Source organism: Dermacentor albipictus, chromosome 2 (genome assembly GCF_038994185.2).
Source record: "Dermacentor albipictus isolate Rhodes 1998 colony chromosome 2, USDA_Dalb.pri_finalv2, whole genome shotgun sequence".
In the NCBI taxonomy this organism is placed as follows: Eukaryota; Metazoa; Arthropoda; class Arachnida; order Ixodida; family Ixodidae; genus Dermacentor; species Dermacentor albipictus.
Window position 1 is genome coordinate 65,287,430 of NC_091822.1, and position 16,291 is coordinate 65,303,720.

The following is a 16,291-nucleotide window of genomic DNA, read 5'->3' on the forward strand; positions in this document are numbered from 1 at the left end:
ACCGCGTACCGTAGCCCCCCTCAAGGTTTTTCCTGGTAGAAAACTAATTACCGCTGGCGGCATCCGGACTCGGGTGCTCTTCAAACGACGCCGCGCCCCTCTCTACGGCGCGCACTGCATGCTGTAACACGACACAAAGCGGGCTCTCCCCAGCGCTCAAAACAAGATGCACGTGGCTGCCGTCCGAATGCGTAGGGGGGTGAACCCCCCGCTCCGTACGCGCCAGACGTGGTCAACCTTGCTGGCAGCTGCGTCTCTAATTAGCAGGGGACTCAAGAGCCGGCGCCACAACGTCGCGTATACAACCTTTGTCCGCTCGAGCTTTGTCCGCGTGGCCCTATTATGACCATCGGCGGAATGTCAACAAAGCCCGCGTAAAAGCATTTTCTCCGAGTCCGTTTTCCCCTCTGCACCGCGCCCCCCGCGGCGGCGCGCGCCTCGGCTCGTCACCCAACACCACGCGGGCCGTCCGACCCCTCAACCACAGAAACGATTGCCGCCTGAGGCGCTGGGGGGTTAGACGCTTCCCTATTCACAAAACGCACGTGCAACTAGCGGCACTTCAAAAGTATATACAAAACAATCATGCAGCCCTACGCCGTCCATTCTTCCTGTTCGAGAGATGAGCGGCCTAACACGTTCCCCCTATAGAGTATACTGGGCTGATTTTCGCTCAGTGATACGATAAATCACTGCCGCGATTACGTAATGAACATTCTAACCACACCCTAGCCTAATTACATCACAAGAACAAACACTTTCAAGTAACAAAGCAAGAAGAGAGTAAAAAGAAATACACAATACATGTCATCAAACTATTAAGCACACGATTGCAGTTCCAAACTGTAAGAGCACTCTAGTGTCTCTGGGTCTTGAATCGGCACTCACAAAGTCCGCAATATACAGCGCCAAGTGAGCAGGAACATTCACGCCCATCCAGTTGGCATGGCACTATAGTATTACGCTGGCTTCCATGAGCTGTTGTGAAGCCTGGACAAAGCATCCGCGTTACCATTACTGACACCCTTCCGATGTCGCACTGACACGTGATATCGCTGTAAAGCCAGCGCCCATCTTGTCAATTTTGCCCCGTGTGGAGTCGAAGTTGTAAGGTACGACAATGGATTGTGGTCGGAAACAACGTTTATCTCGGCACCAAAAAGCCAGTAGTCAAACTTCTTTAAGGCCCATATAATAGCAAACGCTTCCCTCTCAATTGTCGACCATCGCGTCTGAGTCGGCGTGAAGCGGTGGCTGGCAAAGGCATTAGGCCTCTCCTTTCCATCGGCTGTCATTTGCGCCAAACAAGCGCCCGCCGCCGTAGCTGACGCGTCTGCGAAAAGCCAGTAGGACTCAGATGGGTCCGGAGTGCTGAGCGCCACGGCCTCGCACAGGGACTGTTTCAGCGTCTTAAACGCCGTCTGAGCTTCCTGTGACCAGGGTATGCTATTGGGTACCCCTTTCTTTGTTAACCGCATGAGCGGGCTCGCCACCTCTGCATATTCTCGGACGCACTCGCGATAGTAGCCGCACAGTCCTAGCAGGATGCGTATCTCCTTTTTAGTGCGCGGTGTCGCTACATTCTTAATTGCAGCTATTTTCTCTTCGTGTTCTGGGGTTGAGAATCTTGGTGCGCAACCTAATTTCTCGAGCATCGACTGTGTGAGCTGTGATTTGAAATTAGTGCCCTGGTCGGAACAGATCATTTCCGGAACGCCAGTGCGACTGAAAATTTCAATCAACGCGTCGCAAGTCGCCTTAGCTGTCAACGAGCGCAGTGGGACAACCTCTGGCCACTCTGTGCACATGTTTACCAAGCATAGCGCGTACCTATGACCTTTCGCTGACGGTCTGTCTAAGGGTCCAATGATGTCTGCATTGACAATTTGAAAAGGGTGATTTGGCCTAGTGGGAGGAGTTATAGATACTCTGTCCGTGCGACACCTGTCAGAGCGAATTTGACAATCATGGCATGAACGACAATGCTCTAATACCTCCTTCTCCATGCCAGGCCAAAAAAAATTACACCTAATACGCACTTTAGTTTTCCTTGGCCCTAGGTGCCCTCCGCATAGTGACTCATGAGCTAAACGCATCACCTCACTGCGCTTGTCTTTGGGAACAACTAGTTGTCTCACTCGGGTGCCTACTATTGAGTCCCAGTGGTATAAGAGTCCATCAGAGACGAACATGCCGGATTTCCCACTCCGAGCATCTTCCCACCCTTTCTTTAAGGTAGCGTCAGCTAGCTGCAATCTGCGGAACTCTTCTCTCTGGCTTATTGACGCATCCCTCTCTTCATCAATTAGCTCAACTTCCCCAGAAACACCTTCCTCCTCCAAAGTAACGTTGCAGGCCACTGCCTCGGCTTTCTCATTTGATCGCTCTATGATCTGAGTAGGCTCGGCCGGTGCTACAGTGGATTCCAGAGAGCTGCTGGCCCTCAACAAATGTTCCCAATCTTCCTTGGTCAACAAACAATCTGTGCCCTCGACGAGCTCATTAGTCAACGCGCAGAGTAGGTCAATGTTCTGGGGCTCCGCCGCCATTTGCGGGCTATTTAACTTTACCGGCAACGTTGCTAGCTTTGCCTCGATCGTTTTACCAAACGCAGACACCAATCTTATTGTGCCTGATGGCTCCACTATACTTTTCGGAAGGAGACTCTCACGTATGACAGTTATTTCACTCCCCGTATCTAGAATCGCATCTGTGGATACGGTTCCGCATGAGATCGGGATCAACTGTAGGTTAGTCATGCCTTCACCTTTGTGTTTCAAGGCCTCTACCTTTGCAGTAAGGACTCCATCAGGTATCGCCCTTCCCGTCTCGTCGGATATCACCACCCTTTGTGCCCTCGGCCTTGGCTCGGTAGCCTTCTTTGGCTGGTTTCCCTTGTCACTAGACTTCGGGCAATCCTTAGCGAAATGGCCTGAGCTGTGACATACGTGGCACTTTAGGGCGCTTTTCGCCACTCGCGTCGGCTTTTGCCCCATCTCTGCCGCTGATGGCTTTGAGGCATATCCTTTACCTTTCGCTTGTTCCAAAGTTTGCAGTACTTTGGCAATCTCAGGTGGCTTAAGCCATTCCTCGCCTTCTCGTAGCCTCACGTACTCCAGACCCTCTATACTAAGGCCCGCTTTTATACGATCCGCAACCATGAGTTCTGCCATCACTTCTACAGTGTCGGCTCCTCTTACTTGAAGGTAGTAGGAAAAATACGTTTTCACTCGCGACGCGAACTGTGACCACGTTTCCTCCTTCCGCTTCACTGCTCTCTCAAACCTTTGCAGATACTCTGCCGGAGAAAGCTTCAGTTCCGTCAACACTGCCTGTTTAACTGACTCGTAATCTGTACTCTCTTCCTGGTTGAGGTTACGCAGTAGGTAGCGAACGCGCTCAGTTAGAGCTGGCATGACTAAATGCACGCGACTCTCATACGGTACCCCGTAAGTAGCAAAAAGTCTTTCTACCTCCTCAAACCATAAGGGTACATCCGCGTCACACGGCAGGCGGAACCCTTTCAGCAATTTAGCGCATTGCTCGACGGAGTCGAAGCCCATTCGCCTCCGATCGCCCCGCTCCGACTCAGCGCTGGACGACGTGCCATTGAGACGTTCAGCATTCGTCCTTGCCTGCAACAGCCTTTCGTACTCAATCTGAAGTTGTATACAGGTAGTCTGAGCATTGAGCCTTTGAATTTCAAGTTCAAGCGTTCTTGTATCATTCGGAATTTGCAAAGGCTGAGATGCCTGCTGCGAAAATTCCTGGCTCTGACTGGGTTCTCTCATTTCATTTGACTTATCGGAATTTAGCCTATCGTCATTTGATAACTCCCGATTCCGATCCATTTCCGCCACCGTCGCACCCTCAACTCCATTAGACTCCATTGTCTCTGCGCCCCCGCGTGTCCTCACCATTTGCTCTACACATCAACTGCCATGCCAACTTGAGAAAGACGCAAGAAATCCTGCTCACCCTTTGCTGACTGCACTGTCGTTTTCGGATCTCCTCCACGGTGCCGGGCTTGACTGCTGTGGGATCTTCTCAAAGGTGCAGGAGGTGCTCGTTGGATGGCTTGATCCTTTCACCACTGGTACAGGATTCGATGTTGTAGAGCTCGCCGATCCTGTCGACTGCGCCAGTTAAGTTTCTTGCTTAATGATTGTTCTTTTCTCCTTGAAGTCGACCCAAGTCTCTTCAAGGTGTTTATCGGCGTTGATGAAGCAGGAGGCAGGTTGGAGGTAACAAAACTTGAAGATATATTGTAACGGAAATATTTACACAGTCAAATACACAGTGAGCAAAAGAACACTGATACAAAACACACAAGTAAACAGCGCCTTACTCTTCTACTTTTTCTTAAGTTAGAGCCTAGGACAACTGTCACTACATACGACCAACCGAGTCTCACTGTTCTACCACTAAGTGGTTACGGCCCAGACTAGCGTTGCATCGTACGGAGTCTTACTGTTCTATCAGGTTTAGTGATTACAGCCTAGACTGAGGAACAAGCACCTCGTCTCGGTTGTTATAGGGGAAAGAGACAAAGAAAAAGGGCGGTAGGGTCGTTAGCCCATCCCACGGAAGCAATTGCCAATGAGAGTTGACAGTTTCTTAAGCCACAACCCAAAGGGATGGGCTTACTCTCATAAGTGAATCTATTGGAAAACTACCCTGTTTTCCCTCTTCCCACATCTTCTTCTCCACCTCCTATTTCCACGTGGTCAGTGACGGCCTCGTCAAACACGCCAGGCCTGCATGATTTATTGAGGCCATCTCGCACCTCAGCGGCGTTTCTAGCCAGCAAGGGTGGCTCGGGCGCTGGTGTCCCAACACCGCGTACCGTAGCCCCCCTCAAGGTTTTTCCTGGTAGAAAACTAATTACCGCTGGCGGCATCCGGACTCGGGTGCTCTTCAAACGACGCCGCGCCCCTCTCTACGGCGCGCACTGCATGCTGTAACACGACACAAAGCGGGCTCTCCCCAGCGCTCAAAACAAGATGCACGTGGCTGCCGTCCGAATGCGTAGGGGGGTGAACCCCCCGCTCCGTACGCGCCAGACGTGGTCAACCTTGCTGGCAGCTGCGTCTCTAATTAGCAGGGGACTCAAGAGCCGGCGCCACAACGTCGCGTATACAACCTTTGTCCGCTCGAGCTTTGTCCGCGTGGCCCTATTATGACCATCGGCGGAATGTCAACAAAGCCCGCGTAAAAGCATTTTCTCCGAGTCCGTTTTCCCCTCTGCACCGCGCCCCCCGCGGCGGCGCGCGCCTCGGCTCGTCACCCAACACCACGCGGGCCGTCCGACCCCTCAACCACAGAAACGATTGCCGCCTGAGGCGCTGGGGGGTTAGACGCTTCCCTATTCACAAAACGCACGTGCAACTAGCGGCACTTCAAAAGTATATACAAAACAATCATGCAGCCCTACGCCGTCCATTCTTCCTGTTCGAGAGATGAGCGGCCTAACACCTTCCTTTTTTTCTTTTTTTCAATTCACACAACTTGTCCTGCGGCATACGTGCGTACTTAAACGAAAGCCCGGAGGCCTTCCTTGTGTATAAATTCTAGTAACAACCAAAAGAACTTGTTGTACATAGGCTAATGTCCGCGTAAAGTGTTTGTCCAGCGCTTGGTAGATTCTTTAAGATTCTTTCTCGTGTAGCTAACCTACACTAGTTTAGAACCACAGCAGGCGGCGAATATGCGCTGTAGATAGATGCTGGAGCGAAACATTCAGTCACTCCTGTTCCGTCCTACATCGCACCCCAACGCGAACGTACGGGACTCGAAAGAAAGAAGCGCCGGAAAAAAAAGAAAGGAAAGAAATTGATCTCAACCAACTCGTCCAAACATTCACGCTACTGGGTTACAAGTGCCGCAAAACGGAGAGGCCGTCGCCAATTTATTGCCGCTACGTCGATTACGGCGCCGAATTCGCGCCATCCCAACGTCCACGGGCGTTGCCACGTCCGCGGTGTGCTGCCTCTGGGTTCACCGTTTCCAGGAGAGAGGCACATCCCGAGAAGGAACGCGTCGAGGAAAACAAAACGCCGTGTGCGCTGCCAGACAACTGAACGCGCCCGTGCGGTTCGCCCTGTCCCCGATGGAGAAGACGCGACAGCCGTACATATAGAGAGGAAGAAGAGAAGCACGAATTAGGGGGGCTCGAGGGTATCTCTCGTGTTGCCGTCCTCTCTTCGGAGCGCGCGACCAGGCAAAAGAAACGAGCCAGAGACGAGCGCGAGTGCGTGCTATACAAGCAGCAGCACTCTTCTTCTTCGCCCCCCCTTATCGCGTTTCGCCGAGATCGGACGCTGCGGCACAGTTTACGCCGCTGCCGTGCAAGGCGTGCGCGTTCGCGGCCAAAAACAATAAGAGGCCAGGACGAGAGCGGTTCGTCGACGGCCGCCGGTGGGTGGGTGGGTGCGTACAGTGGGCCGCTTCTGCGTGGCTGGGACGCGCCGCTCGCGCGCGTGCGTCGACTGCCAAAAATTGAGGGGACCGAGCACGGCCGATGGAGTGTCGCACGCGCGCGCGATGGCGGGGGATGCGGTTTTAGGAGTGTCGGGTGAGGAGGGGGATGAGAGAGATAGTAGGGAACGTCGTTTTTCTTGTGGTCGCTGTCTCTCGGAGGACAACGACGGCTTTCTTGTAGAAGGGATCGTGTTTGCCTCCCCGAGAATATATGCCAGCAAATAAGACAAGAAAAGAATGACAGGCGGAGAGAGAGACCCCGTGCGTCGGCCCTATCACGCTCACGCCCTGAACTCCGAAGCGGCAAGATCCTATACGCGCTTAGAGAGTATACACGCGTGGCATAGGTTTGATGCAACTTTTTAAAAAAATATATCTGTGCTTATCTCACCGTATGTCTGTTCTGCCTGATGTGTCCTTTCTCTCTCTCTCTCTCTCTCTCTCTCTCTCTCTCTCTCTCTCTCTCTCTCTTTGTTTGCCAGCGAAGCGTCAATACTGCAAGACTGAAAAGTGTCGGCCCCCTTTATTTCTGGCATATGGCGCGCACGTATTCCAGGCTGCTAAAACCCAACCATTTTATTCTTTCTGTCCTTTTTTGTTTGTGACCTGCGATCGAAGTGTAGGGATTAGCCACCTCACGTGCATCCCTATTTTGCAGTATTCTTTTTTCTCAAACGTTAGCTAGCTTTAAGAAAAGACGCAGGAGCTGCATTAGCGATACGTCTGTGTATCTCTTCCAAACGAGTTCCAACTGTTTGGCAGAATTAAATGTGCCTTCTTTAACGTAACTGCTGCACGCATGCGCAGGTGTTGTCTTCCTGCGACTTCGCTCTGCGAATAAACAGTTGGAGGTTCGGCGATCATTCTGTTCGTTCCTACTCCCTCCTACTAAGTCTTTGTTTCCACATTGGGCTAATATCTAACCCCCATGGCGGAGGTTCATAGGATGGTGGAGACTCGGCGTGACGAACAGTGGTTCAACAAGCGATACCTCACGGTGAAGCCAACGTTGCGACAATTGAATTTGTCTTCATCATGTTGGCTTCAGCGTAAGGCACGTGCACCTTGTTCAACCAGTGTTCATCACGGTAGCGTGTAGGTAACTTATTCATCGGCGCAAATTCAAGTGGTACAGGGGTCGTGAAAACTACGCAATTGAGTTGTGACATGGAAATGCGATTTGCCTGACATAGTACTTGACCGTGTCGAATATTGTGTCATTAGTTTGCGACATAAACGATACTGTTGCCATAAGTCTGTCGTCTTCTTTTTTTTTTTTTACATACTCATAGTACTGTATCGGCGTTACAGTAGGGAGCGCTCACACAAATATACAGCAGTAATTCAGGTGCGCATGCTCCTTACATCGAAGCGACCGAAGTCGCTAGCGCTGGTAGTAAGATTTAACAGGCGCAGCGCTGTCTCGCACGTCGAGCAGCCAGAGCAGCGACGCGAACACCCATTATACCGTGCACCCGCGCACGAGAAAAACACACATGCGCGCGTGCTTGTCTGCTTAAGTCGAGACGAATAAGGAATAGTCGTCGATACGGAGCAACGCGAAGGCGGTCAGTCGAGCGTAAGCTCCGGCCAGTCGTGCGAAGGAATTCCTTCCCGTAGCAACGGTCGCTCGTTTTATCCACGAAAGTGGCCTCGCAGAGAGGCCTCCCGAGACCACCAGTCAAGACAAATGTGCTGTCGTTTCTCTTTCTTTAATATCCTTCTCATTTGTTGTTCCCGTTTCTTTGGCTCCAGAAGCCGAGACAAGCTAACAAAGGAAATACCGCGAGCTCATGCGGAGCGCAACTACATAACTATCCGTGACGTGACCGGATCGTAATGATCGTCTGCCCATCGCAGCGCCGGCCTGCCCGCCCGTACGAGAGAATGCACGCGCTGTCGTACGCACATGGCGTACGTGTCTTTCACTCGTTTCGGGAGCCCGAGCGAACGGTCGACAAGCGCTGCCTCCTGGTGTACGCAAGGAGCTCGCATGCAGAGCAGCGCAACGTTACTAGATTACCTCGTAATCTAGTAACGTTGGAGCAGCGCGCGCTGGCCCCGATAGTCCGCGGTCGACGCCCCCTGGCGGCCAGATCGTCTTAAGTGTAGCTGTGGCGCGTCTACGAGGAAAGGCGACCCCTACAATAAGGAGAGCGGGAAAGAAGGCGCTACGAAGAAATGAGGGCCGCGCAGAGATCCGACTACGAACTATTCGGTGAGATTTCGTATCGCGACCACTTTTAGCAAGTCGTCACTGTTTTGTTTTTTAGTCTGTTTTTCTTTTCTTACGTTTCGATGTGAAACTAAGCGTGCCGCTATATTTCACCCAAAACAATATGCGTGTATGCTAAGCTAAAGGCTTCTGCGTTCTTGTATTCCGTTCGTTTCTATATGCTTAGTCGACAGTGTATAGCGCCTCTTTCGTTATATGCCTTAAACACGTAGGAATACACCTCCCTCTAGATTGCGCTGAGGTACAGCGGGAAAAGAGCGTGATTATAGAAGATGGCCGTGGGCACTCCATTAAACCTGCGCACTACAAGAGATAGATTGAAGTCCGCACACGTAACGGATCTCGTTCGTTTCATTACCTTCACGCGGATGCCGCGGTGGTTTCAACCTACTCGATTACTCGCACAGCCTGAGGCCATGCATGCACTACTGCACTTTAATGACGCAGTATAACGGTTATTTAAAGACGAATAAGAATAATAGCAGCAACAATACACAGAGCCTGGGGCCGGTTATGCACTGCTGCGTTTTTATGACGCAACGTAAAGGCTATGTAAAGAAGAAGTACAAGATCATCAATTCATGCCCCGCTGAGGGTATGTTGTTGTCGTTGTCTCATAACACGTTTATGAGGCACGGTCATAACACAAGAGGGGCGTTGGTCACACCGGAGTGATTGAAAACACGCAACAAAGCACCAAAAGGGGTAAAAGCCAACATTCAAAACGAAGCATTTAGAAACGATAGCACAAGTTATGATATGGGGGTAAGTGCCAAACTTGGAAGGATCATCGCCCTCCTCATCATCATCTTCATCATCACTAACAGCACTAATGGCAGCCGTGGCCAAGCCTATGCACCTTCAGCTTCAGCGAGCAGCTGGGCCGCGCTATTAAAGACGGAACGTTTTCGCGACTGGTCTCTCAAGACGCAATTACCAAAAACGCCGGATGCGTCGGCCCATTTCCGCTGCGAAGACGACCCACGAGAACTGCGCAAGAAAAAAAAAACAGAAAAAGGAAGAAAAAAAATGGGCGCGCATTTCATGTGCTCCACATGGTCATCGCGGCATGCAGTTTTCCTGCACGCCGCGTTTCCGGGCATCGCACGCACCGAGTGTGGCCGTGTCGGCCCGCGGCTGGCATCTGAGTGAAGGATTGCGGCCGGTCTCGAGGAGCGAGGGTGCCGTCGCGTGCCCGCGGAAAAAAAACACGGAAATTGCCTCCCGGTCGGGTGACGGCATACGCGCTTAACGTACGCGTCTACAGCTTTGTCCTTTTCGACGTTTCTTATTGGTTCGAGAAGTCCATCCGCGACGAATTGGTGACGCATATTCTCACGAGCGACAGCTCAAATCTCTGACATCCGCTGCGTCGTAAGTGCGACGTAATTCGCCGCAGACGCTCGATCACGGACGAAATCGCGAGGCCAAATTTTGAGCTCGGGGATGTGAGTAACGGGGACGCTCAGATTGAAGCGGCTGTTTTTTTTTTTTCGCGCTGACTTTGCAATCAATTTTGAGTGTCTGCTAAGGCGGAACTGAAAGTTCGTTGCGAAGAATGACGACTCAACTGCTCGTGTCCGTCTTCATCTCTGTGAATGCTCCAACGCAACTTGAACGAAACCTGCGACGCTGTGATTGTGCGCGGCTGTGCCTACACAGTTGCCGTCTGAACCTGAACTATGTGCACGCACCGTAGAAAAAAGCTGTGGCGACGACTCACAAACTGCGTGGTCACGCTTCCACTCTTCGCGAATCTGCTGGCCCTAACATGTATACTTTTTGACAAGTCTGCTGCGTCACAGTACTGCAGAACCATCCTCGGAGGCTTCTCGGCTATAGTTTCGTTATCAAGCGCTGGAAGGCGCTGGAAGGGAGCAACGCTTTTTTGACCGATTCTTCGCGACGGGTGTCGCTGATGGAGCCTCGCTGAAGCGCACCCTGTGACTTCTCCAATCAGAGGACTGACGCGCAATTTTTGGGGGGCACGTTCCGGACATTATACACGCTCGGAAAGTCGACATATGGTCGAATCGCCGTATTCTTGAGGAGAAATACAGTAAACTGGGCAAGTTGGTAACGGTTCACAACTATCAACGGCGCCATAAACGGGGACACAGAAATACGGTATTCTTGAGTCGGAACGCTGAGAAGTTGTTTACGGCCACGTCTTGTTACCAGCCACGGAGGCTCGGTGGCCATGGCGTTCTGTTGTATAGAGCGAGGTCGCCGGTTCGGTTTCCGACCGCAGCGGCCGGATTTCTATGGGGGCCAGTATACAAGAACGCTATCGTAACTTAGGTGTACGGGCACGTCAAGTGACACCGCACGGTGGTCAAACTAAATTAATCCGGAGTCTCCCACTGCGGCGTTTTCTCACAGTCCCACGCTTGCGTTGGTTGCACCAGCAACCAACGAATTTCTCGCAACGAGATATATGTAAGACTCGTAGCCATGCAATCGAGAGCGAAGAGTAGCAATACGGGGACCAATGGACTGACGTGACGTTTTCGACGCCTACTTATTACTTTCCCCATCTGTTCCCAATGCGCAACCTTAAAATCGTGATTAACGGCCCTATCGCGTTAACGGCCCTAACGTGACGTGTGAAAATGACGCCGACGGCCTGTATACGAAACAACGACCGGAAACGTGTAGCCTCAGGGGCACTAGTCACGCCGTTTATTTCCTCGGCGAAGCGTACGCCGACTCTTATCGCATCCTTACCTCTTTATCGATGAGAGTTCGGATAAGAGAGCTGCCTGCAAAAATGCTTGGTGCTGCGATTATTGCCACGCAAGGACGGAACGAATCGTGAAGCGAGAGAGGTAAACGGGAACCGAGGCTACCGCGCGTGGCGAGATCCCATTTCTTAGACGTTAGCGATCCCACGATATTCAAGTGGTGCGCGGGCATTTGTGATTCTCGAGCTAGATTCGCCAGATGCGTAAAGCGCGTAATTCTCTTCAAAGGCCGCGAAAAAGCAGAAAGCGAGGCATGTGCGTTAACGACCGACACGGGTGGCTGGCTATAGAGAAAGAGGAGGAATAGGACGAGGCAATTTAACAAAGATCAAGATATGAAAAAAAAGAAAGAAATAGAGAAGGGCAATGGTGACTGCGTGCTGCTAAATGAGCTGCATGACTAAGCCGTACAGACGAAGCTGTTCTTATTTTTCGAAACAAGGCGAGAGCGCTGCACAGGCGTCGCGGCCCACTTCGCCGATTGTGACAGCAGAGACCTCGCTCGCGGCAGTGATCGCGATATATTCACAACGCGCGGCTTTGGAAACGCTCGCTGTGTCTCGGTCCAAAGCGCGCGGGTGTCTCTGTTTCTTTGTCTTGTTTTTTTTTCGGCTGCGCGATTCAGCGATGTTTCTGCCAAATCGCGTATGAGGCCGTGGGCGCCTGGAAGGAGCGAGCGAGCCGAAACTGCCCGCGGCGGTGTCTAAGTATCGCGCGCGCGACGGTCAGATTCGGTCCGGAGAAAGTAGCGCGATGCATCGCCAACTCGTTAAAACGGCGCGCCGATATCGCGACGCACGGGTACCTACGTGGGCAGGCGCAGGACCGTGTCGCGTGCTTCGAGATGGCAGGTATAGGGGCAGTAGCCCGCCCGGGCCCACGTTTCGTTGAATTCCAACAAAAGCGAACGGAGGCGGGCAAAAGAGCCTCGGCGTCGTACGGGCGCCTACACGTATCCGCGCAATCTAAGCGGATAGGAGAGCTTCGCTTTAGAGATCGAAGAACAAATTGCGACCGTCTCAAGCTTTCTGTGCCTTCTACCTTCGAAAATATTGCACGAGCCGCATCGGAACGAGGTCGTGGGAATCACCAGAAGCGCCCACGGTTGTGAAACGGTGCTGTCCATGTGCCTGCTTTCGCACGGGATAAATATTTAATATTGTCGTAGTGCGTAGCTCAGTACAGTTCGGCGCTGCAGTCGCGAGATTTACGCCGCCTGGAGCCCTTCGAGCCTGTCGCTTTCCTTCGTCTTTCCCCCGACGCGCAGCTGATACGTTTCCATTCCTTACGCATTGTTGAGCTGATCTTATACTCGTCGCACTGTGGTCGCGCCGTTTATAGAACTACACCACCGGGTAGTCTCGTGTGGAAACACAAGTCCAACTAAACTATGTAGTCGCTAAGGCTTGAGCTAGAAAGTTATATATACACAGTGCATTAAAACAGAGAGAGAGGAAATATTTTATTTTTATTCTGATGATGAGTTCGCATCACGGTTGGAACGATTAAAGTTCGGAGAGGAAAGGTGTGAAAGAAAGTAACAAAGGGCAGGTAGGGGAGGAGGTACCAGGGTGGGAGAGTTGATAGATTGAGGAGCAAAAGTCGTTCCAAAGCGAGTGTCGATACCCTCCTACTTATCGCCGCGGTGCAGGGGTAAAATTGGAGACGTAAATGGAAGGTGACTAAACAATAGTACAATGCGCTGTACAACGTTGGTTAGTACGGCCTGTGGGCAATGTACACCCAATACACGTAAAATTAACGTGTCCACACAAAATGTGCTCGTGCAAACGCATTTCGCACACTCACGTTCACATCACACCATATGGTAGAGCCGAGCGTTGAAGCCTCTCTCACCACTCATATAAACTCCAAGAGCGGTATACTGCGACGCGTCAATAAAGAAATAAGTGGAAAGCTGGACAGCCTAAGCCATTCGAACTGGTACCGCTCAGTTCAACAAGCTTTGCCGGAAACTGAAGTTTTATGCCACACGTACATTACCTGCCTACTTTGATGGTACATTCGAAAACCTGCCACAGACGAACGTTTAGCTGCTCCCGGGACAATCGAAAGAGCCAGGGGATCGGGATTCTGTCGCACCTAGGTCGTAAGACCTTTCGCGAGAGCGTTTCCGAGCACTCTGATTTGTAGCGCGCGGCACTCTGAATAAACCAAGCGTGTGTACTCGGAAAGCTCGATTTCGCAAAGCCGAATGTATAAACTGCACCGCGCGAGCACTCGGTGGCGCTAGAAAGCGACCATTCGAATGTACAACTAAACGTTGCGTACGTGGTTACCTATTGTGCTTCTGTATACAGACATAAAAAAAATACAGCACAAGCTAACTTACCACCTACACCAGCACTGCGCCTAGTCCATGAGGGCTACCCGTACGTCACCTGTAAAAGAACAATCAGCATTACTGTGCGTGCAAATATCAAAGTAAATGTGTTATGTATGCGCCCATGCACAACGATTGAACGTGGGTACACGCTTGCCTGCGCGGATAATCGGGTCAAACAAAATGACATTGAACAGCTTCGCACCACACTTCAACTATAATCTACGCTTGACTTTCCTTCTAAATCTATTGCACACGTTCACCTCTGTGAACACATCTCCCAACAATGTACATTTCTCAAAGTCAGCATTTCGTTCATTCGACATATGCGCCTCATTAAGGAGCAGAATTGCTCTCCGTGGAGAAACAAGTTCTCGTAAGGCCTCCAAATGGTTTCACGCGCACACGCACACAATATGCGAGGTGCTCAGCGCATCACCGCAGAAAACACGTCGATTGGACATTTGTGTTTGTCTATAGACTACCAACTCTAGCGCAAGCAAAGAAAAGGAGACACCGATGATCGTGACGGCAGGCATGCGGGCACTCACATGTTCCCATCGAGTGCAAAACAAGGTAGTGACGACAGCGCAATTGCTCGTGCGCACATATATTTGCCAACAGAACGGGCGCCAAGGGAAGAGAAGCGCAGTCTGTAGGACGGCAGATAATCATGTTGTGCTATGAGATTGGAAAACTTGCAAGCACAGGAGCGTAGGACTTAACACGAGAAACGGGTAATTGGAGGTCGCCCGCAAACGCGTTGGTCGTGCGATGGGCATGAATTGAGCGGCTGCTGCTGGTGGATAATATCTTATTCAAGCATGTCGCAACTGCTGGCGTCACTCAATGCGTCACTGCGCATATTGCGTCACTTTGTAACACGCGTTGATCTCTCGTTCGCAGTTGGTCAATACCGGTGCATTGCAGCGAGTTGTGCCACTTGCGAAAGACTTTTTCAGCTGCCGCTGGATAAGTGGCTGTGCTTCGAGTAATACGAGAAAGAATAGTATTAAGCGAAAAGAACAAATGGATCTGAGGGGTTCCATTTTACAGCGAAGCTGTATACGGCTAGGGCTCTATGTGTTTTTGTTCTCCGCGAACAAAAAACTATCGTCATCAATGGTTCATACCCCCGAAAGCATTAGTGCTCCCGCAAGGAAGCAAAAAAGAAAATGCAATGGCTCATAGCCCCGTCAGTCAGAGTCAGTCAGAGACTACAAGCACTCAGTCAAGTGAAGCGAACAGTGCTTATTCTTTATAGTCACGCATACAACACACAGAACAGCATGTCGAAAACTGCTATCAATGGCTCATACCTCCCTGAGCAATGGTTCATACCCGTGTAAGCAAGAAAAAAAACGCAATGACTCGTAGCGTCATACGACTCATACAAGCCTTCGTCATTTCTCAAATGAAGTACGCGGCAGCGTTTTACAACTGGAGAGTAGCGAAAAGAAACAAGCACAACGCCCTCATACGCAAGGCGTACAAATGTGCGTTGGGACTTACGCCCGGAGTCAGCACCACCAAGCTCTTAGAACTAGGCCTACACAATACGCTCGAGGAACTCGTGGAGGCCCGGGTGGAGCCCGCCCGGGCACGCGCCCGGGCGGGTCTTGGATAGGCGCTCGAGTTGGAACAAGTGTCCCAACTCGAGCGCCTATCCAAGACCCGCCCGGGCAGACACGTGCTCGAAAAGCTCGACATCACATATCACACGCAGCACAGCATCAAAGCGGAAATTCCAAGAACCATACGGCGAGCAACTATAAGTACCCCCATTGCCTCGCAACGTGCACCCACAACACCACACGGGGAGACGTAAAGCCAGGGCAGAACACATGAACCAAAGTTACTCCAACGACAAGGAGGCGGTCTTCACCGACGCAGCCCGTTATCGATACAGGAAGAGTTTCGTGGCAGCAGTTACTATAGCCACCGAGGCAACCACCTCACGAGTGTCACCGTGAACACGGCACACGCCGAAGCGGCAGAGGAAGCGGCCGTAACACTGGCCCTCACACAAACCAAAGCGACATACGTGATCTGCGATTCGCAAACGGCAATTCGCAATTTTACAAATGGGCGCATCTCGCAAGAGGCGTATCAAATACTTCAGCGACATCTCATACACCAGGGAGAGGCCGAGTTTGATAACCGAAGGCATTTGCTATGGATCCCGGCACACACTGGATTGAGCTCCCCAACGAAGCGGCTCACCGCGTTGCTCGAGGCCTCACTCACCGAGCATCATCGGAGGAAGAGCCCCCACGGGGTACTGCAAACGCCTGGGCGGGGGAGTTTCGTATGACCAGGTTCCACGACATCACGACACACTACCAGTTACAAAGACGCATGTACCCATTCCCTCACGCTAGGTTAGACAGCACGCAAGCAGTACACTTCAGACAATTACGAACGGATTCTTACGGAAACCCCAGACTCGTGCACGCCATCTATCCAGACATGTACACTACAAACAGA

General features: G+C 51.6%; 1 protein-coding gene across 4 annotated transcripts in view; it reads right to left on the minus strand.

Annotated features, from left to right (window-relative positions):
- Positions 1 to 16,291, minus strand: part of LOC135903229 (PAX-interacting protein 1-like) — a 163,087-nt gene that overhangs the window by 38,482 nt on the left and 108,314 nt on the right. For all 4 annotated transcript variants that reach the window (XM_065433639.2, XM_065433640.2, XM_065433638.1 and 1 more), the window contains exon 3: positions 13,814 to 13,862. The gene's annotated coding sequence lies outside the window, so the exon portion shown is untranslated. The remainder of the gene's footprint in view (positions 1 to 13,813; positions 13,863 to 16,291) is intronic.